The following is a 25,872-nucleotide window of genomic DNA, read 5'->3' as shown; positions in this document are numbered from 1 at the left end:
AACACTCTTCAGAATTTGAACTGAAGTAGTAGCTCAAGTGTTGCCAAATAATTCACTAAACTATGAAATTATGTGTGTGTGTAGAAATAATATATACAATCCATTCTAATCTGTTACTTGATATAAATATATAATGCATAACCATATATAATAATATAGTACTTTATATATAGTTTTATATACAATGCACATATAATGCAAGAATATAAATTAGTTTTAAACAATGCATAAAATTTTAGCATGCTCTTTTTATGGAAAGTTTCTAAATAACATAATTATTCTAATTAAGTAATTTGAAATTATTTATAAAACTATATGGAAGAAATAAAGCCACCTACAATGTGATGTTCCTACAGTCCTCATTGGTAGCATCCAGGAAAAAAGCAGCCCTTTTAAATTTTAGGGTTTTTTTTCTTTGTGAAACTGTATATACAAAGAGAAAAAACCAATAAAACTAAAGTCATACGGCATAAATAATTGTGCTCTCTGATTTTTTCACTCAAAATACACACTATATAGTAAGCATATCTTTCAAAAGTCTTTAATAGAATCATTTTACTGGCTATATAGCATCTCATTCTATATATTTACCCAGTCCTCTTATATTGGACATTCAAGATAATTTAAGTTTTCTAATATTATAAATAAGACAGTAATGATAGTCATTTGCTAGGTATTCCATCATACCCAAAAGCAAGCTTCAGCCTAACTAGGTAATAATGCATGTTTTGGCCAGTTTCAAATCCGATTGATAATCAAACCATAATAAATTGGTTGTTCTTTGGCCAGGTACCCATGCCTGATTAAACCAATCAGGGCCAACAAACCCTGGGTAGAAATGTTCACAGGATAGAAAATAGCGCTAATCAAAGTGTTGTACCTGGAGTGACATTCAAAATTAGGCAAGATGGTTTTAGGTGGCACATGAACACATAAATAGTTTCATGTTTGTTTTCGATCAATAATGAGGTAACATCAGTAAGGTAATCTCTTTTCATGAATATTAACATCAGTTTTAGTGATAACATTTTATTAATTCATTGAACAAATATGTACTGAGGATTTCTCAGGTAATCATTGGGGATGCTACTATAAGCAAGACATAAAATTTCTAACCTCAGGAGGCTTACATTCTAGAGCAAGAGAAACAAATAATAAAGGAAACAAATAAGTATTTAAGTTCAAGTACCAATGAGTAATATGGAGGAAATATCAGAAAGTAAGAGAATATAAAATGTGCAGCCTTAGCTTCACTTTAGATAAGGGAGATCTCGGAATTAGAAGGTATCTCTTCTATGAAATAAAGGAATAAGCTGTATAAGGATCAAGTATAAAGACCCAAAAGATAGAGCAAACTTGGTGAACTCCAGGAAGCAAATTCAGCCAGCTTGGAGTAAGGGAGGGCTGGTAAAGATGACATCAGAAAGGTGGGTCAGGGGCCAGATCACAAACAGCCTTGTGAGCATTAGTAAGGACTTACCATGTTCTCAGTGTAATAGCAAACTATGAGACGGTTTAAGCCAAGTTAATTGACCAAATTTACATTTTGAAAACAATCTGCTGCTGTGTGAAGAATTGATTGAAAGCATGCAAGAACAGAAATAGGAAGACACGTTAGGAGATTAACACAACACTCAGATATAGTGTGGACCAAAATGATAGAGGTGGAGACAGTGAGAATTCTCAAATTCAAGGCACTTTTTAAAGTAGAGGTGACAAGAATTGTTGATGATAGACATGCTAAATGTGAGCCAGGCACCATAGCTCTTGCCTATGATCCCAGCATTTATGAAGACTGAGGCAGGAAGATCGCTTGAGCCCAGGAGTTCAAGATCAGCTCAGGCAACATAGCAAGACACCCCATCTCTACAAAAAATAGAAAAAAAAACCAGGTGTGGGGGTGCATACCTGTAGTCTCAACTACTTGGGAGTCTGAGGTGGGAGGATTGCTTGAGCCTGGGAATATAAAGCTGCGGTGGGCCGTTACCATGCCACTGCACTCCAGACTGGGGGATAGAGTAAGAGCCTTAAGAAAAAAAAAGAAGGAAAGAAGAAGGAAAGAAAGAGAGAGAGAAAGAAAGAGAGAGAAAGAAAAAGAAAGAAAGAGAAAGAAAGAAAGAGAAAGAAAGAAAGAAAGAAAGAAAGAAAGAAAGAAAGAAAGAGAGAGGAAGGAAGGAAGGAAGGAAGGAAGGAAGGAAGGAAGGAAGGAAAAGGAAGGAAAAAAGTCAAATTTGAGAAAATAAAGAAAAAGGATAGTGCCTAGATATTTGATTGTGCAATTTAGGGGATGGATATGACAAGAGGAATCCATATAAAGAGCAGATGTGAGAAGAAAAAAAATCTTGGTTTTAACATGTTATGCTTCTTAGATACACAAATGAATGTACCTACTAGGCAATTGGATATTTAAACTGAGAGCTTAGGAGAAAGGATGGAGGGGGGTTATCATCAGCATGAAGATGCTATGTGAGGCCATGCGCCTGGATGAAATGGTCTAGGGAGTGAGTACAGGCAGTGAAGAAGGCAGGACCAAGTAAGAACATCAAGCAGGAGTGCTCTAATATTGAGAAAGGTAGAGTGTGCAGAGAAAACCAGGATGCAACAGCTGTGTGATGGAACAACTAGGAGATAGTGGTATCCAGAAGGGCTCGAGAAGAAAATGCTTCAGGGTGGATGATGATTGTGCCAAATCTGCTGTGAGGCTGCATAAAATGAAGATTGAAAATTAACTGCTGCTCTTAGCAACAGGGAGATTGCTGGTGATTCTGACAGAGCAATTTCAGGAGAGTGATGAGGACTAAATCCCAACTTGAGTGGGCTAAAGAGATGGGAAGTGAGAAAGTGAGAGTGAGTACAGAAAAGTCTCAAGAAACTTGCTATGAAGAAGAGTTGAGGAATGCAACTGGAGCTAGAGTGCAACCAGAAGTCTAGGAAAGGATTGGGTTTGTTTTGCTGAGGTGGGGGGTCTATTTGTAAGCTGATGGGAATGATCTGCAGTAAGAGGGGAGAGTCCTGTTCAGGAGAAAAAGGATGATTAGAGGAATAAAGCCCTGGCACAGGTGGAAGGGGGTGAGGAGCCAGGCTGCAGGAGCTGTTTATCATCTGTTACCAAAGAGAAGATGGAGCACTTGGGTGTGGAGCAAGGAGGTTGGTAGATTTGGTAAAGGGAAAAGGAAGTAGTTCTCTTCTGCTTACTTCTATTTTCTTATGAAATAAAAATCTAGGTTATCAGCTGAGAGTGAAGACAAGGAGGGAATGTTGGAGGTTTAAAAAAAGGGGGGAAGATACCAAACAGTTGTCTGGACAAAGAACTGACCAGAGAATTCTACTATAAAAAAATTTCCTGAAGTGCTGAGGACCCACCAGAGATTTGTGGCCAAAATGTAAAGTAAATGTGTGTGTTGTTCTCTCATCCCATTTAGCTGCCTGAATGCAGATATAGATTAAGCAGAGTTAAATGTAACCAGGGTTTGGGTTTTGCTAGGAAAATATAATGGAGAGAGAAGGACAAAAGAGTTGTGGGTACATGCAGAAGAGTTATAGTGACAAACCATGGAATCTAAGATGAGTAAGGAAAGAAGTAAAGACAAGTGAGGGAGATGATTAGGACAAAGACTGGGAGTGGGTCCATGGATTACTGGAATGATGTTCTACTTAAGTGAGGAGTCAGAAAGAGATGCTGTGAATATCAGAAAGTGGAATGACGAAAAACTAGATATTGGAGGCTACTTATAATGATAAACTGTAGGGTATGGCTAGGGTGAACATGATGGGGTTGGGGAAAGAAAGAGATTTTGGAGTCAGAAGGTCAAGTAATTGAAAAGGCTTACTGAGAAACTGATCTAAGCAAGTAGTGCTGAACTCTGCTGCATATTCAGATCATAGGAGTTGTGGGGGTTTTTTGTTTGTTTTTTTTTTAAAGCAAAACAAAATATAGTGTCTAAATCCTACCTTGACTAAATTAAATCAGTACTTCTTTGGCTTGGGGGAGGAACTGAACGCAAGTAGGATTTTTAAAACATCATGAGGTAATAAAAATGTGCAGCCAAATTTGAAAAATAATGACATACATAAATGTTGAAGTCATTAAATATGATGACAGGAGTCATGGTAGAAGGAAATGCAATGAGCCAGCTGCTAAAATCTTCCATCATGAAGTGGAATGGCTTGGAAAATAGGAGATGAAGGGTTTTTGAAAGAGGAAAAACAATGAGAAATAAGGAGCATTCCTATCCCCACCTCCAGGACCTGGAAGCATAGGGTGTGGGAGCAAAAACCACCACCCCCTACAAAGGCTGAAGGTAAACAGGATATGGGTTGGGTTGAGTGGTGAGCCAGGGCTTAGAGCAAGAAGGTGAAGGTGTTGCTCAAAGAAGAGTTGGAAAATAAAAGAGACTGTGCTTCCCAAGCCCTGAATTCTAGCAGCTGCGTTGGAAGGGATTGCAGTTTTGGAAGGAATGGGAGATTGAGTCAGATCAAGGGATATACAGAAACATATGGAGGAGAGTTCCTGTGATGACCTGGAATGCTTGGACTTTTATGGTGACTGAGGCCAAAAGGAGTATGAAACATGATGATTAGTTCTATCGCTCTGAAGGAAAGGTGGAAAATTAATTTTAAGTATATCTTCCTTCTTGGGATAGGATCCTTGGGCAGTATGTGATGATGAAGCAGGTTGAGGAGCGAGGTGCTTGAGGTGGTGGGAAAGGAGCCTGGGAGGTTCTGAAGCCCTTTTAAGTTGAGCTGGGGACAGTGTCAAAAGGGAGATAGGATGAGAGCCCCTCTACTGTTAACTGTAAACTGTGAGTCTCCTTTAAAATCTTTGACACAAGCAGTTAAAAGGTCTGGTTCTTAAGATTTACCAAATTATGTTGCAATCAATTTTCTGTATCTGTCTGCACTAGGCTTTAAATTGCCCCAGCAGAAATCTTTTCTTATTTATCTCTTCATTTTCAGCACCTAGATTAAGAAACACTTGAGGTACTGAAGTTAACTGCTTAAAGAACCAAAGACAAGGTTTTGTTGTGCTAAAGTGAAGTAACCAAATAAGGCAACATTTTTAGTTAGCATTTCTGGATTGTAATTTTACCATATTTGGTAAAATTACATTGCACTCATATTTTTACCATGCACTCATATTTTTAACCACAAACAGGACTTTCCTTTTTTACTAGTTCAAAGAATTAAAATAGCTTCTGCCAGGAATTGATGCAATAATATATGTGTTTAAGTGTTACATTAAGAAATCAATATTTCTAGCTTGCATTAAGCACATTAAGCATCCCTTAACTTAAAAGTGTGAACAGTGTGTTTGCTTGAGATTAATTTCATGAAAAGAAAAGATAAATTAGATCAGCTAACCTAAGGCGACAATGAGATGCCAGCATTGTCTTTAGTTCTAAACTCTGCTCTATTTGGGGCATAGATTTTTTTTCCCTTTCTCAGAACTTGTTGTGTGGATCAGGGAGATCTAATGCAATATGGAAAGTAAAGAGACTCTCTCTTCAAAAAATCTGCCTTCTGCTCTCAGCTTCTATAGTGAGTAGAATCCTGTTGTATTACTTATAATTATTATCTCATAAAACCAAATGCCAGATGTTCAATGTGATAGTTTGCAACAATTTTTTTTCAATCATTCTTATATGGCATATCACAATAAACCACGAAGTTAAGAATTTATTTATAAGAAAAAATAGAAGAACAAGATAATTTTATCTGGACGAAACCAGACATAATAAAAAAATTCAAAGAAAAATTTTCAAATATGTAATAATTTGAAAAATCACAATTATGTAAATCAAAAAACCACAATGGAAGGGAAAATCATTTTCATTAGATGTAAAAAAAAAAGGGTTCATATCTAAATTTAAATGTATAAGAAAATAATTCTGCCCAAGCAAGGTGGCTCACACCTTAATCTCCACACTTTGGGAAGCCAACCTGGGAAGATTGCTTGGTCCCAGGAGTTCAAGACCAGCCTTGGCAATGTAGGGAGACCCCATCTCTACAGAAAATAAAAAAATTAGCTAGGTGTGGGTGCACATGCCTGCAATCTCAGCTACTTGGAGGCTGAGGTGGGTGGATCACCTGAACCCAGGAGATCAAGGCTGCAATGATTCATGATTGCACCACTGCATTTCAGCCCGGATGACAGAGTGAGACTCTGTCTCAATAAAAAAGAAAAGAAAAGAATTTCAAGAGTTTAGTGGTCAAATGATGTGAACAAGACTTCACACAAGAAGAGATATAAACATTTGTTTGTATCTATCAAATAATAATACAAATTCTAGTGAGGACATGCTGTAAAATATTCACATAATACTTATGATATTGTAACTTACGGCAACCATTTTAGAAAGTTTTATTGAAATGTCATTCTTCTAAAAGTTCACATTTTATCTTTAGCAATTATATTCCTTAAGCAAAAAACAATAGAATTAATATAAATTTTCCAAAATATTCATTGTGATATTACTTTACAGTTATGAAATGTAATTATATTTTGCCTCACTCAAAAACAAGGGTAAATCTGAGCGCTATCTTGCATATATAATAAAATAAAAATAGGAACAACCTGTACATATTACAACAAAAGTATCGTTATAATGCTATAAAAGGTATGTGGCATTCTTGCACTGTTGCAGGAAATGATGCAACAACTTCATGGAGCTATTAAAAGTAACACATAAAGTCTATATAGCCACATCAAAAAGATATTTATGCAGAAAAAAGAAAAAATAAGTTTAAAATTGTATGCGTACTGAGATTACACTCCATAAACACATATAGAATTTGGATTGAGATTAAAAGGAGCTACATTCCTTGGCGATCATCAAAAAGTCAGGAAACAACAGGTGCTGGAGAGGATGTGGAGAAATAGGAACACTTTTACACTGTTGGTGGGACTGTAAACTAGTTCAACCATTGTGGAAGACAGTGTGGCGATTCCTCAAGGATCTAGAACTAGAAATACCATTTGACCCAGCCATCCCATTACTGGGTATATACCCAAAGGATTATAAATCATGCTGCTATAAAGACACATGCACACATGTTTACTGCGGCACTATTCACAACAGCAAAGACTTGGAACCAACCCAAATGTCCATCAATGATAGACTGGATTAAGAAAATGTGGCACATATACACCATGGAATACTATGCAGCCATAAAAAAGGATGAGTTCATGTCCTTTGTCAGGACACAGATGAAGCTAGAAACCATCATTCTCAGCAAACTATCACAAGGACAAAAAACCAAACACCAAACACCGCATGTTCTCACTCATAGGTGGGAATTGAACAATGAGAACACTTGGACACAGGAAGGGGAACATCACACACTGAGGCCTGTCATGGGGTGGGGGGAGAGGGGAGGGATAGCATTAGGAGATATACCTAATCTAAATGACCAGTTAATGGGTGTAGCACATCAACATGGCACATGTATACATATGTAACGAACCTGCACGTTGTGCACATGTACCCTAGAACTTAAAGTATAATTTAAAAAGGAGCTACATTCTTAATATATTCATTTCAAAATTGATAATAGTAGTAGCTAATATTTACTAAGCACTTACCACGTGTCAAGCGCTGTTCTAAGTACTTTGTGTATTTAATCTAATATAATCCTGAAACAACCTCATTTGTTAGCTACTATTAATATCTCTATTTTATATGTGAGGAAACTGAAGTGCAAAGAAGCTTAATAAGTTTTTTCAAGTTCACTCAGCTACAAAAGGGAATAGGTGGAATTCAAACCTATGCAATGTGACCTCATGAAAATAGAACTATAGATTATTTTTCTTTTTCATGCTGTCCTATATTATGAGTGAAATATTGCTCAAATTATTTTTAAAAGAAGGAATTTTCTGTAATCTTTTCCACTCCAAAAAAGCTAAATGTGTAGAAAACATATCTCTGTAGTGCTTTACCAAATTCTGTGGTGATTTGTCTAACTCTTTGAGGTTTACTTAGTTTAAAAAGCACCTGGGAAAACAAGGATCAGCACTCCACATCCTAGTATCATTCCTAATAAACCAGTTTCAGCTATAACTTGATTAAAGAGAGTTAATGCTGCCAGCTTCCAGGAACTATCAGCTCTACTGTGCCTGTTGGGACAAAGATTATCATCATATGTTCTCATTTACCTGGTGAACACACTGCACTCTACTGTAGGTGAACACTCCTACACTAAAGAAACAACTACAATCAAATTATAGAAAGTCATACTTTCCTTGATTGCAGAGGCACAGGTTAGAAAAAAATGTGTAACAACTTTTTTTTTTATCTTTTCATAAATAAAATCCTGCAGGGAATTCTCCAACTTGAACATTGTTAACAGATGACATACCAATCTCTTTTGCTTTCACTCAAGAACAAAGGTAAATCTGAGTGTCATCGCGTATATACACTCAGTTTAGATTCCTTTTAGAGAAATAATATACTGGTTTGTCTTGCATAGCTTGGGGCCACTGGATTGTGGTGACATTTTCAGTAAACCCAAATACTGATTAATATCTCCAAACTAGACCTCTTATGTAGCTCATTCCTAAGAATCAATATTCTTTAAAAAAATTTTCCAATATATAAACATTTAAATATTTTAGGGGCTTTTCCTATAAGTCTTCAGCAATAATGAAAGAGACCTGAGACAGAAGAAGAAAACAACAAACACACACAAACTAATTTCCACCTATGACAACTCCACTGATTTATCTTTGGAATAGAAACTGCTTTCATTCTCTTTGGAATGTGCTGATTTTTTTCTTAGATTTTATCTCAGTGACCTGGGTTGTGTACAAGATATTCAGCAAGTTGTTCAGTAGGTAGAAGGAAGTCACTAATTTATCCCCTCTACCTATTGCCAAGCAAATTCACTTAGGGGTGAGGCTCCAAAAATGCTTTCTTCATGACTGACCAGCAGTTAGATGACATGGCTTCTGGGACAGAATGACGGTGTTAGCAGTCAGAGTCAGGGCTAAACTTTGTTAGTGCTTCTCACCTTTGCATAAGTCATTTCAACCAACAGTCTTGCTTTCGCTTACTGTCCAGATGAAGAGAAAGGCAATGATTAAAACCTACTCCGTGGCATATTTGTAAAACATTTTGAATTTCTCCTAATGGGATTTTTTTTTCTAAAAAGTGCAGAACACTAGATTATATTAACCATCTTTAATGCTATGCTGAGACAAATTATATAGATATAATTTATAAAGGAATAATTTTAATATATTAAGAGGCATTTCTATGTTGAAGGAGAAAATTTATGTATTATATACATGACATTATATTTTATTTGATAATATATATATAATATACATCTGCTAGTTGAGATTTCTCTTTTAAAAAAAGTGTTACAAATTTATTTTTAAGAAAGTGGGTCTACTTGGAAATGGCATAAAGATTTCACTGGGACACAGGATGTTTTTGTAAATAAAGTATGATTCAGCATCAAATTGATAACAATTTTAACAAAAATTTAGGAAAGATTTCACAGGCCTCAGCTTTAACAGCTGAAAATTCTTTTTTTTTTTTTTCCAGTCAGCGTTTTTGGTTTTCCTTAAAGTGATCATGATTTGAAATGACTAGGAAGTACCTGCTGCCTTGCGTGGGAATAGAAACGTACTTCCTTAAACCTATAGAGGGTTTGCTAGGATTTAATTTCTATGTAAGGCAGAGGTTAGAATATATTCACCTCTAATCGGTCTGTCTGGCTGTAAGATCCCTTTTCAGGAATTATTTCTAGGACACACAACAAAAAATTGGTGGGGAAAACTACATTCTCATTTATTTCTTCCCTAACACTGGTTGTTTAAACCCACCCACAAATCAGAATTAAGTGCTTCTTCTCTGGCCTATAAACCTCCCACTTTGCTCCTTAAGTACACTCTTATGTCACTCTGCTTTGAATTAAAATTATTTGTTTTCAGATTGATTTCCTCCAGTAGAGTATAAGCTCCTTAGAGGCTAAAATCTGTGTCTTATTCATTCAAGTGGACCCTACAGCCAGGGTGTCATATAATTTACTGTCCAATCTTGGACAATAGCTACAAGTGTACCTCTGGTCTCACACAGACTTGGTCCAGACTTGATTCTGATCTCATCTGTACAGTGGGCATAATATGAGTAGACATCTCATATTACTTTGAGAAATAAATAAAATAATTCATAAAATATACTTGGCTCTGTATCATGCCATTATATGTAGCAAGAATTTGGGGAGGAAAAGCTTGTTGAATCCTTCAATTGAATCAAACCTCTTGCTTTTCTTCCAATTTTTAAGCTTTTCTTTCAACTCTTATTTCCCCTCTTATCTGAGCTTCAGGTAACTTCTTTTTCTTCCTGTTTTTCTCTGGAATTACTCTTAGGGCGTTGTGAGTTTTGTCTTTCTGTTTTCTTTTCTTTTGGCAGGAGGAGAGGGATATCTTTCAATTCATTCATTCAGTGAGAATCTGCAGAGGACTTCTTGTATGCTCAAGGTGGTAATGGAAATGTGCCAAAAAGCCTTTTTTTTTTTTTTACTTTATTTCTTGCTGTACCTCCATCTTTATCAATCTCTAATTTTTCCAATTCCTTCTCTAAGTACTTTGTTTTGAAGTCTGTATTTCCCACGTATGATAGCCTGGAATTTATACAACTCTGACTCCCTTGAGTTGAATTCTTATGTTCTTGTTTGGAAATGGCCCCCAGATTGGCACAGCACCAGTAAGAGTGGGATGCCAGCTTAATCAGCTATGCATTTATCTGTGTGATCTGCACCCACAGTTATGAACAGCTGAGCCAACCAAATGTATATAATGTCATCCCTTCATAATTATTCTCTAATCATGACTGGTCCTCTCCAGTCTCATCACCTTGGTGTCTCTGAGGATAAGTGAAGATCTACTTGGGGGTAGAACTTGGCTTGGCTCACTTGCCCAAAACTCTAACAAAGTTACAGAGATACCAGTATCAGCTTTCCCATTGTTATCTACCACTAGTGATAGTGTGTGCAGGTACTATTAACTAGCAATTGATGGTCAAGTTAAAATAATAATGTCCACTTCAATCAAATCCCCAGGTGAAGCAATGAATTCACCTTTGAAGGACTAAGATAATGTATGTGATCCCCTTACCATCCCTTTTCCCATCTTATACAGACTAGAAAACCTGTTGTGCATGTTTTTAACAAGGCATCAAAAACCATAAACTTCTTTTTCTTTTCACTGGACATCTGTGGACCTAATATAGGTATTCTGTAGAACACACACACGCCAGAGAATGCAGTGAGAGAAAAGCAATATGATGTTAGCCCAACCCACAAATTGGTGTGGGAGCCTTTGGAAAAAGTATAGCCTGTCACTTTCAGTTATCGAACTAAGAGACCATAACAAACATCTGAGCAGCTTTGAGTTTTCTGTTTTTGAACAAGACATTTCAGAGAGGTTGTGCAAAGCATATACTAAAATGCATGTATTTTAACTTGTCTAACATAATCTTGTGACTATTTTGGTGTAAAACACTCTTAGACTACTTGGGATTTTCTAAGAGTTGAACTTTGGAATTTTTAGAACATGGCTTAAAATTCAAAACTCAAAACTATAAATGGAGATTGTGACATAAGGGATTGAAAAGGGTGAGAATCATTCTGAAATGTTTATAGTCATACCATCATGATTCTAGATTTCAGGAACAGCACCTCATTTTTACCAAATAATCGATAAATATGAAGCCTCACCTGCACCACAGACCTGCCCCGTAGAGTCAGCTAGCCAGCTGACTATGGGGTACACCTGATTAAAGGTTCCAATTTTCTGCCTCCAGTCTACCTTCAGACTTAAGACTGCAACATCATGCCTGGTGCCATTTCCCTCACTCTGCCTCTCATATCATAGTTTCTCACACCCCTTTTTACTTAGCAATGTGATATAGAAGGAAGACAAAGAACAATTGTTGGTGACTTGTAATGTAACAGAAATTGTTACGTTTTATTCTGTTAAATCCTGGGGCAATGATGCAGCTGCTGCTGCTGCTGCTGCTGATGGTTTTATAGATAAATATAAGGCTTAGGCAGTTTGCAGATCTTGATAAAATGGAATCACCCATGAGTTTTGAAGGGTGAAAACTTGCACAAAGTCACACAGCCAAAACCGGTACTCTTGTCTCTACAACTCAGTGCCTTTCCACCATACTAAGTTGCTTCCCAGGGTGTCTGTCTGCATCTGTACTCTTCCTTCAATTTACAACAGCAAAAGACCCCCTAAAAGCAGAGAATAATTGGCAAAGAACTTTGCACATAGCAGGTGTTCCACGTTTGTTCAATGAATATCACATGTAACTTGAAAGATAAAATTTGGTTTCTCAGAGATGGGCATAGCTCAGTAGCAGGGTCTTCCTCTCCTTTCCAGCCTATATCATGCAGACCAGCCTGGGCCCCAACGTGGTCATTAATTTTATGTGTCATCTTGGCTAGGCTACGGCACCCAGTACTCTGGTCAAACACCAGTCTAGATTTTGTTGCAAAGGTTCTTTTTAGACGTGACTAACATTTACATCAGTAGATTGAATAAAGCAGATTACCATCTATTACATAAGTGGGCCTCATCCAATCAAATGAAGGCTTAAGAAAAAAGACTGAGGTCTCCTAAGAAAGCAGGAATTCTGCCACCAGACTGTCTTCAGACTCAAGACTGCAGCACCAACTCTTCCCGGAATCTCCAGACTGTCAACCTGCCCCACAAATTTCAGACTTAGCCCCTACAACTATATAGATATAGATATATACATGCATACGTATATAAGTACATGTGTGTGACATACACTTACACACATACACGTGTGTATATGTGACATACACTTGACACATGCACACACACACATCTTACTGGTTCTGTTTTTCTGGAGAATCCTAATATAACTGGCATAAATTTCCTGCTAAAAACCAACCAGTGTTTTTACAGAAGGCCAGAGAATGAGTATAGGATTAGTTCATCCCCCTTCTCATAATTAACTTCCCTATCCCCTTACTCCATGGATGGAAAGGAAGTGGGTGTGAAATGCTTCCTGGGGATGGGCATCATTCTGCATTCTGATGCAAGCATAGCTGCTTCTGCTGCCTTTGCTAACTTCACAGGGGCCTGACCCAAAAGCCAAAAAGGCCATGGGTTTATTTTATCTGTCACTTCAATTTAAGTTATATGCCTTTCTTCCTGAGAGTCACAGAGTATCTGGAGATGAGAGGTTCTCTATTAGAAAAAGCAGGTTTTAGATAGCAAAACCCACTCTGCCAGAAATTCTTTGTTGCCTCTTAGTAACTTGTTTTGTACCAGTTCCTCCCCTATTGAAATGTAGGTATGCATTCCCTTTAGCCCTTTTCCAGGTATGTTAAGATTGGATTATATTTTATTATCAGTTCCAAGACGACTATCTGCTGATCCTTAAAGGAGCTGCCAAAGAAGGATGGGCTTTCCTCTTAAAGTTTTAGAACATTTGCTTACTCTTAAAAATAAAAATAATGGCCATTCCTGGGTATATACCCAAAGGACTATAAATCATGCTGCTATAAAGACACATGCACACGTATGTTTATTGCGGCACTATTCACAATAGCAAAGAGTTGGAACCAACCCAAATTTCCAACAACGATAGACTGGATTAAGAAAATGTGGCACATATACACCATGGAATACTATGCAGCCATAAAAAATGATGAGTTCATGTCCTTTGTAGGGACATGGATGAAACTGGAAAACATCATTCTCAGTAAACTATCGCAAGGACAAAAAACCAAACACCGCATGTTCTCACTCATAGGTGGGAATTGAACAATGAGAACTCATGGACACAGGAAGGGGAACATCACACTCCGGATGGGGTTGGGGGAGGGGGGAGGGACAGCATTAGGAGATATACCTAATGCTAAATGACGAGTTAATGGGTGCAGGAAATCAACATGGCACATGGATACATATGTAACAAACCTGCACATTGTGCACATGTACCCTAAAACCTAAAGTATAATAATAAAAAAAAAGAAAATAAATAAAAATAAAAATAATACAGGGTTGACTAGAAGATTGGTCACTCTTCCATAATAAGATTAAATATTCCAATTTTCAAAGAATAGATTATATTTTCTAATGAAATTTAATAGTAAAATCCAATGATACTCAATTGCCCTCATATGTGTCCAGTTATTGCTCATGATAGAACTTTTGTTAAAAGATGAAAACAATTCACCATCTTGTCCTTCAATCCCTCCTCCAGTAGAACCTCCTGCTTAAAACATTTCAGTGCTCTGCCTGCCCTGTAGAATAATATCAGAAGTCTTTAGGGTGCTATGTAAATGTCAGAAACACCAATGCTCATGGGATTAGAGGCAAGGCTGGGACTGAATGTGAGAGGAAGAGGCCAGGGACAAACTGGGCAGAGCGCATGTCATCCACTGATACTGTGTTGGAATTAGAGAATGATATTGCAAGACACTACAAATTTTCTAGAAAGCTTGGAAATCCCTATTTTTTCATGTAGAGGTTTCTAAGTTGTAAATATTGACAGCTTATTTTTAAAAAATACTAGCCACGCATGGTGGCACGTGTCTGTAATTCCAGCTACCTGGGAGGTTGACGTAGGAAGATTCCCAGAGCCCAGGAGTTTAAGGTCCCCCTGGGTAATACAGTGAGAACTTGTCTCTAATAAATAAATAAATAAATAAATAAATAAATAAATAAATAATGAATGAGCGAAACAAACCTCATCTAATTTCCAAATTAACCCCTGGATTCCTGTTTCCAATGCTGGACTCTGACCTATGTCCCCCCGAAGGGCTTCGTCTCTCACTCTGCCCCCTTATACTCACACCCTGTGCTCTGACCATGTTCCAAGAATGGCAGCTCTTTGAATGTACCACACTGGTTCCTACTTTGGTGCCCTTCAACACGTGTTGCCCAGCCCTGACTTCACCACATGTCCAAAAGCCCTTCCTTGTTCCCTTTTCTTGCCTGCAAATACATATGGCACAGTTCAGCTCAAGGGCCTTTCTTCAAAGCATCCCTCACCCCTACCCAGGCCAAACTCACCATACCCTCCCTTGTCACCCCCATCCCAAAACTCTATATAACCTCCTTATTATATCTATAACTTTTTGCTCTTATTTATTTTCTTGACTCCTCCTAAAAGACTCTAAGTTCCCCAAAGGCAGAGACAGTATCTTTTCAATCTCTGTATTCTCAGCACCTCATGCAGTAGCTAGTATACCATCATCATCATCATCATAATTAACACATTCAGTACTTACCATGTTCCAAGTGCTTTACAAGTGTTAACTTGAACTCTCACACAAACCCTGGATAATCACCCTAATCTTACAGATGAAGAAACTGAAGCAGAGTGTCATAAGCTTCAACACCAAATAGTGTAGAGTCAGAGAGTATGGGTCTAGATCTTGCTTCTCTATCATGTTTTCTCCCATATGGCACAGTGGTGTTTTGTTTTTTTTTTTTTTTTTTTGTGGAAATAAAATTAAACCTAAGGGTCATTTCCTAGTAGTTGATCACTTCGGTATTTCCAATCTCTTTCTTATGTATCTTTCAGTTGCTAATAGAAGGCTCAGAGATAGTTTTGCCAAGAATTTTATTAAAATACTAGTGCTTAAAGGCTCTAATCCCACCCAGCCCTCCCGAATTCATCTGGTCTTGATTCAGCCTTGGTGAAAACAGAGTGCAGTCTGACCTAGCGATAACCCCATTAGGCAGTTTCTTTTGATGCAAACAGCAATTTAAGCAAATATGCCCTTTTGTTTTCTCTAGTGCTCTTTGTTATCGTAGTAATACCCAAGCTGAGCTTCATGTGGGAAATCAAAGAGCCAAAGACGGGGACTTTTCATTATACTCAGAAATCTGACGGAATGCTTTTTATTCCCATTCAAGCAGTTACTACTTATCTGCATGACTAAGGCATGGAAGATCTAAAAAGAAACTAAGTGCTAGTCTGGCCTCTGCTCCTTCACCCAGATGGAAGTTTCACAAGCATGTTTAAAGTTTCGGGTCAAGTGCCGTCACTCTCAAAAACCAGTGGGTCTGCATTTTCCTTTGCACTACAAGTACTCTAACTACAGACATTGTTCCAGTATTTGTCTGATTATAAGTATCCAACTAAAGTAGTTAAATGTTTAGAAAAGGTAAATAACTGATAGTACATAAGAGAACCTGAAGTACTCTGTTGACACTTAAATTATATAGCCAAGGACAATGGAGGAAATCACTTAGTGCTATTAATCAGTAATCTAACAGTATTGTGTCTGTGTGCAACTCTCTTTCTTTTGGCTAATATCTGTGAATTAATCGGTCATTGAAAAATCTGATAAAGGAATACTCTAAAAGTACACAGTGAAATCCAAATTATTTCTATCAATTGCAGCTCACCTTTTCTGAGGCTTAAACTTGACATTTAAAAACATTTTAGTTATTTGTTTCAAAATGAACAATATACTTCTGGTTAAAATTCTACCTTTTAAAAATTAAGGTATTTGAGACCTACAGGGCTTAATCCTCTACTTAATATTTATTTTACTTTAGTAGTTTTTCTACAGAAAGTTTGTGAAAGATTTCATCCCCTATATATGTTTCTTTATCCTCCAAAATCTGGTCCTACACTGTACTCCTTGACCCATGAGGTCAAGTGGTGCCATCTGCTGGTCATAAGAAGTGGTGTCATCTGCTGGTCATTGGTATATGAGAAAAACCACATGCACTGTTGTAAAAGCAACTTAAGTAAGCTGCAGTAGAGTACACTTACCACTTTAGAATTAACCTTTAAGTTATAACTTCTCTCTTCCTCTTCCCCCTTTCCCTCTCGCACTTTCGCTTATGAAGCCAATATGACTCAAGTTTTAGACTGTTTTAAACAGCAGGTTTGAGAAAAAAAAAAAAAAAAGCAAACTTTTGATGCCCCCTGGTGTTCAGGTTCCTCAGCATTTCTGAACTTTCTCTTTTGCTAAAACTAAAACCATAATAATGTGTTCTTCATTCATTCATTCATTTAGTCATTCACTTATTCATTCATCTAATGAACATAACTATATCATGAACCTATGAATTACGCTCTATTTGAGATAACTAGATACCAAATTGTGACCAACGTGACAAGGAAAGAAAAATGAAGAATCTCAAGACAAAATTCAATTGAAACCTGTTTTGAAGTGTCCTTCGAGTTTCTCAGTTCAGTTGTAGCAAATCTGTGATGGCTGGCCTTATGAGTAACCTGAGGAATAGAGGAAAAGAGGGTAGAAGGTGAAGGGAAGAGAGGGGAGGAAGGAGAGGATGGGCTGGATCAGTGAACATGATATAATCCACTCATGACACACAGAACACACAACTTGTTGCTTCCTCTTTAAGTGCATTATAAACGTAACTTTTTTTTTTTTTTGAGACAGAGTTTCGCTCTTGTTGCCCAGGTTGGAATGCAATGGCCCAATCTCGGCTCACCGCAACCTCCGCCTCCCGTGTTCAAGCGATTCTCCTGCCTCAGCCTCCCAAGCAGCTGGGATTACAGGCATGCGCCACCACGCCCAGCCAATTTTTGCATTTTTTAGCGGAGACGGGGTTTCTCCATGTTGGTCAGGCTGGTCTCGCACTCCCAACCTCACGTGATCTGCCCGCCTCGGCCTCCCAAAGTGCTGGGATTACAGGCGGAAGCCACTGTGCCCGGCCAACACTTTTAAATAAAGAGATTAACGAGGTTGATGGGAATATATTACTTTACGAGTAAGATTTGTGTCTAATGCTTTAACTTAATTGTGGCAATTATTGTCAGATGGTCTAGGATAAAATTGTCTATCTGGTACATGACTTTTGGGGAGCTCTAGGAAGCCCTCAGCAACATCATATTTCCCTTTGCACACCTCTGCTCCAGAGATATTTTCACAGGTGGATAAGAAGCTTCTTAGATGATCACCAATACTCCATGCCTACTCATCAATCTTGCCACTTGAAACAATCACCAGTACAACAGGACTGCCATATCTCCATGATATGGAGTGAAGTGCTCATCCATGTGCCAGGAAGGTGGTGCACCCCAGCTGCATGGGAACAGAAGCTCCTGTGCTCAGGACCCTTCTAGACTTCACTTTATGTATCTCTTTATCTGGATGTTTATTCGTATCCTTTCAAATACCCTTCGTAATAAATCAGTAAACGTGTTTCCCTGAGTTCTGTGAGCCACTCTAGCAAATTAATTGAACCCAAAGGCAGGGGGTGGGGTTCACGGGAACCCCAACTTGAAGCCAGTCAGTCCGAAGTTCCAGAAGCCTGGACTTGCAACCAGGGGGAAGGAGGGGATTGTCTTGTGGGAGTAAGCTCCTAACCTGTGGGATCTGATGCTATATCTGGGTAGACAGTTGGAATTCAATTAGAGGACACCCAGCTGGGTCCTCCTGCAGAATTGACTGCTTGCTTGCTGGAGGGGGAAAATAGACACATATTTTTGGATCACAGAAGTCTCCTGTGTTGATTGTTATGGTTTGAGAGCACAGGAATAATGGTTTGAGAGTTTTTCCCAAACAACATGATATACATGTACCAACATATCACTGTATCCCACAATACACACAATTATTTTGTGCCAACTAAAAATAAAAGGAAAAACAAGAATTTAAAAATCCTAGCATGGTACTGGCATAAAAACAGACATATAGAACAGTGGAACCCAACAGAAATTTCAGAAATAAACTCCTATTTGTGGTCAATTTAGTTTTGACAAAGATGTCAAGAACACACAGTGGGTATAATGACAGTCTCTTCAATAAGCGGTGTTGGAAAAACTTGATATCCACCCACAGAAGAATGAAATTAGACCCTCATCTCACTCCATATACAAAAATCAACTCAAAATAGATTACAGATTTAAATGTAAAGCCCAAAACTGTAAAATTTCTAAAAGAAAACATAGAGGAAAAGCCCTGTGACACTGGTCTGGACAGTGTTTTCTTGGATACAACCTGAAAAGCATAGGAAATAAAAGAAAAAATAGACAAATGGGACTGTATCAAACAGAAGAAGCTTCTGGACAGCAAAGGAAATAATAAACAACCCATGAATTCGGATAAAATATTTGCAAATCTTACTTCTGATAAGAGCCTAATATCCAAAATATATAAGGAACTAAAACAATTCAGTAGCAAGAAAACAAATAACCTCATTAAAAAAATGGGCAAAGGACCAAAGTAGACATTTCTCAAAAGAAGACAAATGGCCAACAGATACATGAAAAACTATTCAACATCATCAGTCGTCAGGGAAATGCAAATTAAAATCACAGTGAGATATCAAACCATTTTATTAGAATGGCTATTATCAAAAAGATGAAAGAGAACAAGTGTTGGAGGGGGATGTGGAGAAAAGGGAACCCTTGTACACAGTTGGTAGGAAGGTAAATTAGTACAACCACTTCAGAAAACAGTACAAAGTTTCCTTAAACAAATAAAAATACAATTACCATATGATCCAGCAATTCCACTTCTGGACATATATCCAAAGAAAATGAAATGAGTATGTCAAGGAGATATGTGCACTTTCATGTTTATTGAAGCATTGTTCACAACAGCCAAGACATGAAAGCAACCTGAGTGTCCATTATGAATGAATGGATAAAGATGATACACAACTGAATATTATTCAACCTTTAGAAAAAGAAGGAAATTCTGCCCTTTGTGACAATGAGGATGAACCGGGAGAAAATTATGCTAAGTGGAATAGGTCAGGCAGAGAAACACAAATACTGTTCTGCATGATCTTACTTATACATGGAATCTAAAAAAGTCAAACTCATAGATGTAGAGAGTAGAATGGTGCCTACCAGAGGCTGGGGATTTGGAGGTAGTGATTATTTGGATGGGGAAAGGGAAGATGTTGATCAAAGGGCACAAAGTTTCAGTTAGACAGAAGGAATAAGTCTGTGATCTATTGCACAGCATGGTGACTATGATTAAGAGTAATGTTTTATATATTTCAAAATTGCTAAGAGTAGATTTTAAATGTTCTTACATAAAGAAATGCTAAGTATCTGAGGTAGAAAATGTCAGTTTGATTTAATTATTCTACAATGTGCATATATGTTCATATATAACATCATATCTCCTGAATATATACAATTATTATGTCAATTAACAATAAAATTAAGAAAAATATAGCTAGCAAAAAAGACTCCTCTTCCACCTTCCCTCAGTACTTTACAAATACATTTCCCACTGCATTCTTATGAAGTGCTACTTTAGTAATTAGTAAGCCTCTTTACCACTTCACCCTCATTTTAAGTCACCATTTCCATCTCTTTTCCTTTACTGAAATCTGCCTATCCTTTTACTCTACAGCTTTCTCTTAAGGAGGTTGATATTCTTCCTTTCCCTACATACTAGGGGACCATGATGAAGGGTAGCAATCTCCTGGTTTCTCATTGCCAACTCCCAGGTGGTTTGCTTCCATGGCCTCTAGAAAAACTAACGCTATTAGAAGGTGGTCTCTTCCATCTGGCTCGACCATCCTCTGATCATCCCTGTGGCTTTGATTTGCCAGCCCCTCCAACAGCTGGACCTTGCATCATGGTCTTCCTCTTACCCCAAGTCCTATCTGCCACAGTTCTAGGAGATGCAATATGAATGTAGACAATATACACAGAGAGATTAAAAAAAAAAAATCACCTTCCCCCTTTCCCCCTATCTGACTAATTCAATTGCTCACTTCTTGGATCTTGCCATAACCTTTAGAATTTACTACACTTCTAAAACCTTGAGCTCCGATATCTCCCTCCAGGACCTCCTCTCCTTCCCTCTTTCACATTCCCTCACCCTACCCTCATGGCTCTTGGACTCCTTTAAGCCCTCCAGTCCCTTGATCCTCCACCTCCTTGATCCTCCACCTTCAGCCATCATCCAGGTCCTTCATGGCTTCATTGTTCCCCACAGGGCTGGATTTCTTTGATTGATAAGATCAACTCATACCTCCCCAACATCCTCAATTCCTTGAGGTCTTATCTGATCAGACAAGGGTGAGGGGCTGTCAGAAAAAATTACAGGCCCTTGCAGATTAGTACCATTTCTAATTCATAGTCCCTAATCTGACATGGTCAAATCTTTGTCATCTTTTCTCAAACTCATTATGCAACCTTTATCTCTTACTTTATTGAGAAAATTATACCATCAAGAGTGGTCTTTCTTAGGTTCACAGCACCTACTCTTAAATTATCTAGGGGCCCCATTCTTACCTCCTTTCTTCCAGCCCCATGTCTCCATTCTAATAGAGGACTATAATTTCTGTCAGAGCTTCTGATCCCATTCCTCTGGGATCTTGGGCCATTAGCCATACCTCTCTTAGTGTCTTCCATTTTTTCTTTTTTGTGAACTTCTTTTCACCTGCTTACAAACATGCTCAAAACTCTCTCATTAGTAAAAGAAAAAAAAAAAACCCATTGACTACCTATCCTCTGCTGTTCATCTCCCAATATCTCCTCCCTTTCATCCAGACTTTATGAAGTCCAGGTTTGTTGTTTCTTTTCCTCATCCACAAGCTGTTCACACTCTCTCCAATTTGCCAGAGTTTCGTTCTTGAGGCAGTTGTCCATGTGAGTTTTGTAATGGGTATTTGAAAAAAAAATTCCAGGGTAAAATAAGGGTGAGAGCTCTGCGTGTGAAGAAGTATTTAAAAGCTATTTGGGTTTAAAATTGTATTAAAAGTCAGAAAATTTAAAAACAAGTCTTCCTTAAGCATTTCTGTTCAACTTACAAATTTTGTTATCCTGTTTACAAGTTGAGTATAATGAGAAATATCACCTTTACTTTTCTATTGATTACTGTATTAGCTATTTTTGGATAAATGTTTCTAAATTGAACAGAATAACTTTCCTCAGTACTTTAATTATATTCAATTAAATATTTTAAACAGTTTTTCAAAAATTTGACTTTAATTTTTAAGCATTTCAAATATCTGACAGGACGAATTTACAATACCTGTAAACAATATGTTTCCAAGAACTCAGATAATGCTTGAAATAAAATTATTTATACTCAGGAAATATAACAAATCAAAGTACCTTATATAATCTGATAATATACAGAAACTTAGTCAAGTTATTTTTGCCTTTTAGCTTAAAATCAAACTTAAAATCAATTGCACATTCAATTGGAATTATGAGGATAACCTCTGAAATTCTATGTATTTTATATACTGTATAAAGTTTTAAATAAGAAAGAGTTTTTCTTTAAATTTAGCACAAATGCTATGTTTGCTTTATTTCAACATTTCTATATTTAATTCAAAACCATCCCATGGTGGAAAAGCACTTACCTAGAGTAAGCATAAAATATATCTTCTAAACTGGGACACATTTGAGAGGGAAAAGGGGAACACTAAAAATAATTAAAACTTGTTAATTGATCTACAGTAGGTATAAACCAGGACTATCCCAGCCAAACCAGGCTGATGATCACTCCTTCCTCATCCAAGTATAGGGAATCATTTACAATTTGGATGAGCAGAGCTTTGGGTCAACTGTTTATGCTCACAATATGGCTATATAGGTCAGAGATGTGAGTGAGACCAGACATAGGTCCTGAGAGCAATCTGCTTCCTCAGTGATTCCATCTGTGTTGCAGGGGGACCTCTGAGTTTTTTATAACTGTTGCATCAACCAGGGACTTCAGGTGTACACCACCAAAGTGATTTTGTGATTAATTCTTTCTCACTTTCTTTATTGCCTGATTTGGGTAGATAGAAGTCACCACCATCATCATCATGGGTTGCTTTTAATGTTTCCAAGAGGTCACAACTCTAAAGTCACAGGGATGATCAGAGGATGGTAGAGCCAGATGGAAGAGGCCATCTTCTAATAGCAAAGTCATTTTAATGGCATCTTATTGTCTTTGGCATTTCCTTCATACTATTTTTCTGGCTCTGAAACAAATTTTTGTTTTTGCTCAAGATAAAGGTCATTAACAACTTCTTAATCAAATCTAATCAAATTTATTTTTCTTAGTATTAATGGACTACATGATTCATTATCTAAATGGCTGTCTCCCGCACTTCAATTTCCTTCATACCCAACTTCCCTGCTAACAACACACACACCCCTCACCTCTCTAATTTCTTAGCTCATCCCTTAAGACTCACTTTCTCCAGGAAAACTCTAAAAGGTGCCCAGCTCTGTGTTTTCACAGTATCTAACCTTACCCTTATCACATTGTTTTATAATATTTGACTTCTCTTTCTGACTCCTCTCACCAGATCAGGAGTTTCTTAAGGGCTCAGAGAGTATATAGATCATACATCTTTCTCTCTTAGCACTAAGTTTAAGGACCAGCACATGGTGGTGTAGAGAAACTTTCCCGTTGGAGACAAGGCATACAAATTTATTTCACCTGAACACATGGGAGCCTTCAGAATGAAGACCCAAAGATCCAGGGAAAATTTTCTATTTTTATGATTAGCTTTGTTAACCCAAAATATCTGAGACAAGTCTCAGTCAATTTCGAAAGATAATTTTGCCCAAGGTTAAGGATGCACCGGTGACACAGCTTCAGGTCCATGATCGGCCTTCCACTGCATACACAATTTAGTCTGGTTCAGTGAATCTGCATTTTTACATAAACAATAGGGCAGAGAAAGCAATCAGATATGCACTTGTCTCAGGTGAGCCTCAGAGGGATGACTTTGAGTTCTGTCTGTCTTTCGTCCACAAGGAATTTCCTTGGCAAATTGTGAGGGAGGTATGTAGCTTCTTATATTTGTAGCTATCTTATCCAGGAATAAAATGGGAAGCAGGTTTGCCTAACATAGTTCCCGGCTTGACTTTTCCCTTGGCTTAGTCATTTTTTCCCTTGGCTTAATGATTTATATTCCACAGGTTCAACAAAGTATGGACAGCCATGCAGAAATATGATTGGACAAAAAGGGCATGACATACTGCTAACAGACTGAGCGGGGAAACCCAGCAAAGCTATCTGTCTAGATTCTTCTTGGCCTCTCTGTGTAGGATTCCTTCCTTATGGGTATGAGTCAGGTCTCTCTCTGGAATGGGGGTCTTATAACCCACAGCCAAACAAGATAGGTCAGGTAATTTCTTCATGGCCATATTTGCATATCTTTTGGTTCTTATCTTTTACACAGAAAGGCAGAGGGAAGGTTAGAGAAATATGTTCAGGTTTTATGGCTGGCTTTAGGGAAAAGGTCTTCTGGTTTCTATTATCCACCTTGGGGAAGAAGGATTCTAGTTTCTATGGTAGCATCAGGGGGATAATGGGCGTGAAAGACAGGCAGGAGAAGGTCAGAGAAAAACTTTTGCTTTTGAGGATGCTTCTGAGGCCTTCATTTTTGAGGTGTTGTTTTCTGAATGTCAACAGTGGAAAAAATAATAATTAATCAAGAGTTTAGACTTTGCAATTAGGACAGATTCATGACTGAATCTCAATTACTTACATAAATTTGAGAAGGCTTCTTAAATGCTCTGAGAGCCTCATGTTCCTCATGCAATGATAGTGATAATAACACCGACACTTGTCCTTTCTCAAACATCACATCCTACCTAGAATTTAATTATCTCAATTTAAGGCTTAATACCTGTAAAATTCATAAACCCCTGGGTGAGATAACATTTCAAGCTGATTTTGGCAACTTAACAGGTTTGATAGGTTTGATTGACATTTTGACGGCCTAGAGACAGGGAAGTCCTGAAGATTCCAAACAGACAAGGAAGCTTTGGGGAGAGGCAAATAAGCAGAAAAGATGAAGTTACAGCAATTCAACTTCTCTCTCTCTCCTCCTCTGTAAAATGGAAATTATAATAGCAACCACATTAATACCTGTGAGGATTAAATGAAGAATATGTGGCTCTTAATAAATATTAGCTGTTTTGTTGTTGCTCTTGAAGATGCTCAGAAGACAAATATGACTTTGTTCCCAATTTGTTTTTAGGATTTTATGTACAGACAGCATATGGATTTGGCAGAGAAGAAAAGCAATGCTTTTAGACTTATTTCCTGCCTTAAGTTTTTAAAGTGGAATAAAGAGCAGTGGGTCACATAAGAGCTCATTATATGGGTCTTTCATCATAGCTTAGATCCTGACATGCTCAGGAGAGATTATGTTGCATCTGTGATATTAAAATACATCTGGGTATCTATTACTTTTTGGCCCTTTTCTATACAAAGCACAGAAGCTGAGAATCATGTCTCTTTAGAGCAAGATTGAACATACTTCTCTTTCACTGAGGGAGGTATAGGGTTCAGGGCTTAATCTTACACTTTGCTTATCCTATAACAGAAATAATAATACCTATTATTATTTATAATAGATATGTGAAGATCCTGGGATTCCAGGGTAGATGGCCATTCTGTTAACCTGAATATGCTTGTAATGTGCAGCATTAATCTAAGAAAAGTGAAAATGTGGTGAGATTTTACTTCAAAAAATCCAAATTATATGCAACTTAAGTCATCTTCAGTAGAGTTTCAGAAATGATAGGGGAGATACAATTTGAAGTGAACTTTGAAGACAAGGTGACTTGCAATGAAGGCTATTTCTAGGGTAAAAGGGACTTCGAATAGAAGGAAAGAATAAAGAAAACTGAAGGAGAACTTGAATCTGTTGCAACAAGAAACATATGGCAAATTCCAACTATCTGGAGCATACCAACTTTAAAGCAGACTGTCAAAACTGACCCTACTTACCTCATTTTAAAGCACGGGGTTCTTTCCTCAACCAAAAACACAGATGCCAGGTTACACTTTATAACTGGACTCTCCACTTTCATTAAAGGTCATTATAAGGAATTGCCACCTAAAATGTGATGTAAATATTTTTTGAGAAACCTAGTATATCACTTGCAATTCCCTCTATAAAGTACC

At 37.5% G+C, this 25,872-nt stretch overlaps 1 long non-coding RNA gene across 1 annotated transcript in view; it reads right to left on the bottom strand.

Annotated features, from left to right (window-relative positions):
• LOC134731464 (uncharacterized) overlaps positions 1-25,872 on the bottom strand; it is a 53,629-nt gene that overhangs the window by 24,045 nt on the left and 3,712 nt on the right. The window contains exon 2 of the long non-coding RNA XR_010113762.1: positions 17,172-17,243. This is a non-coding gene — a long non-coding RNA (uncharacterized lncRNA). The remainder of the gene's footprint in view (positions 1-17,171; positions 17,244-25,872) is intronic.

This window comes from Symphalangus syndactylus, chromosome 9 (assembly GCF_028878055.3).
Source record: "Symphalangus syndactylus isolate Jambi chromosome 9, NHGRI_mSymSyn1-v2.1_pri, whole genome shotgun sequence".
NCBI lineage: Eukaryota > Metazoa > Chordata > Mammalia > Primates > Hylobatidae > Symphalangus > Symphalangus syndactylus.
This window is presented reverse-complemented; position numbering and strand designations above follow the sequence as displayed.